The sequence below is a fragment of the Haplochromis burtoni genome, unplaced genomic scaffold (genome assembly GCF_018398535.1).
Source record: "Haplochromis burtoni strain Fernald_Lab_line unplaced genomic scaffold, NCSU_Asbu1 Contig_190, whole genome shotgun sequence".
Lineage (NCBI taxonomy): Eukaryota > Metazoa > Chordata > Actinopteri > Cichliformes > Cichlidae > Haplochromis > Haplochromis burtoni.
The window spans coordinates 1,149,759-1,152,389 of record NW_024582551.1 but is presented as its reverse complement, the minus strand read 5'-3'; the positions used below and the strand labels follow the sequence as shown (position 1 = coordinate 1,152,389).

General features: G+C 43.9%; 1 protein-coding gene across 1 annotated transcript in view; it reads left to right on the top strand.

Annotated features, from left to right (window-relative positions):
* Positions 1-2,631, top strand: part of LOC121811903 (rho guanine nucleotide exchange factor 2-like) — a 32,354-nt gene that overhangs the window by 829 nt on the left and 28,894 nt on the right. The window lies entirely within an intron of this gene.

Genomic DNA, 2,631 nt, shown 5'->3' with positions numbered 1-2,631 from the left:
TGTGTGTGTGTGTGTGTGTGTGTGTGTGTGTGTGTGTGTGTGTGTGTGTGTGTGTCAGACAGGAAGCAGGGAGGAGGAGTGAATATTTGACTGTGAATATTTGACCTCTGACCTCTGAGCCGTAAATAAAGACGGAAACTGAGACAGGTGACACACTAATAAAGTTTAGTAGAATATAAACCCTTTAAATACTTAAAAAAAACACACACACACACATTGTCTCTCTCTCTCACACACACACACACACACACACACCGTCTCTCTCTCTCACACACACTCCGTAAAACTTTATTTGAAGTCCTTCATTGATCTGCCATCAGTGAAACTGATCAGTTTTAGTTCATTGATCAACGCTGATCGATACCCTCTGTCTGCACCAAGTATTGCTACGGACCGACCAATCAGCTGCTTCAGATGATGATGAGAACATGATGGGAGGTGTGAGGCCCAGAGCAAATGTCACGTTGATCAGTGAGCTGACACTACCTGAGCTCAGGTGAGGAGGCTTCACTCAGTCAGAATAACCTCACATGAACACCAGATCATGTGATTACCGCCCCGTCACATGATCTCTCTCTAACGCTACACAATGAGGGCAGAGCTGCACTTTGACCTATGCTCAGGCAGATGCTTCACTCTGATGTCAGAGAAGGAAGCGAATGTTTCCCTCGTGCCAGCACGCGAACACGTTTCCATGATGACCTGACGGTGCGCTGCTATGAATTATGGGATCGCATAATCTCCCAAAGGGCGCCGCAGTGTCCCCTGGCATGGAGGAAGCTGTAAAACTTCTTTCAGCTCTGACTGAGGAACACTGATCTCACCATTAGCTGTGCGGTCATGTGACTGCGCTGCAGTGCATTGTGGGATGGAAGTAGAGCCGGTGTGTACTTTGCTGAAGAAGGAGTCCTGTTTCTATGGTTACCCACATGTTAAAAATTGACATTTTCAAACTGTGAGTGTATTTCAGCAGCCAACCACAGGAGGAAGAAGCCACAATCAATAACCTTTGACCCTGATCAGGTGACTGTGCGTGTGCAGAAACAGGTTATTAAAAACGAGTTTAATCAGAGACGCAGTTTGAACAGTTAATGAGAAATAAAGTCAACACTGCAGCTGTCACACACACAGCCACACACATACACACTGTCTCTCTCACATACACACTCTCACTCACACACACACACACACTCTCTCGCACTGCATGCTGGGAGTTTGATGGTGGTGAGTTTGGTGTGTCTGAGTGAGAGTGTGAGGTGTGACCCTTATTAGCTGAGGTGATCAAGCAGAAGACACTAGATATAGCCTTTCTCCAAGAAACACATACTGACAGTACAAATGAAATAGACTGGGGTCTGTGGTGGGGAGGGCAGCAGCTTCGTAGCCATGGGACAAATTTTAGCGCAGGAGTTGCTATTTTATTTTCTCCTTCTCTTAATGCAAATATTACTTTCAGCATGGAGATGGTAAAGGGGAGAGTCCTTATGGTGAAAGCTGAAATAGGTTTTATTTTTACTTTTTTTGTTGTCTATGCACCAACCTTAGGGTCAAGGGGACTGTGTTGTGTTGGGTGGGGACTGCAATTGTTGTCTTGACTTTACTTTGGATAGGACAGGGGCGGAGCCGCATCTTTATCAGATGTCCTACGGAAAATTAACTTGGTTGATGCATGGAGGATGAAGCATCCTTCCCCAGGCAGTATACCTGGGTGAAAGTCAATGATGGCAGAGTTAGTGCAGCCAGATTACACGGGTTTTATTTGTCTGTTTCACTTACTGCTCGAATTGTTAACTGTCAGTGTTTTCATGTTGTTTTTTCAGATCATCACTAATTTCTTTTTTTTTTTGCTGCCCGTCCCATTTGGATCTTTAGCCATCAGAATTGTTTTCTGAAGGCCAAGAAAGATGCCAAGCGGCTTTACTTTACCAATTGGATCATCATGGCCTTGCCATATTGGTCCATTTGATTGACCTTTATTATAATTATGTATTTATTTGATTTGATTTTCGGTTGTTACAGATGGGACAGACATGACTGGGGGATAGGACAGGGAGAAAGAATGAAAAAACGAGAGGGAGAGAAAGAAAGAAAAAACAGAGGGGAGAAGAGACGGTGAGAAAGGGGGGAAGAAAGAAAGAAAAACAAACAACACCTGGATCACCTGTATGGAGAAAAAAAACAGAAGAGAAAGCAAACAACAAAGAGCAACATAATAAAAAAACAGCACCATCACAATAAACTAGCTAGCAGTAGATAACAGTAGATACTAAATATTACATGTTATTGTGCAGTACGTAAGATCAGCAGCGCACAATGTGCTTTGAGGTAGTTTGTGTAGTGTGAACACCCGTGTGCATACCTGTGTGGATCAGTACGTTTGTATTCCAAAGGTTTCTCCATGTAACGATCTGCTAGGGAGTGTGGGGAGCCATAGCCCCGTCCACCAGGACATGAAGCAGGTATGGAAGAGATCCAGGCCCCAGACATCCAGAGGCCCCAGAATAAGATAAGATAAGATAAGATAGAACTTTATTAATCCCTCGGGTGGGTTCCTCTGGGAAATTCGATTTCCAAAAAAGCACAGCACCGACAGAAGTTACAGAGTTACAGAATATTATATATATATATACA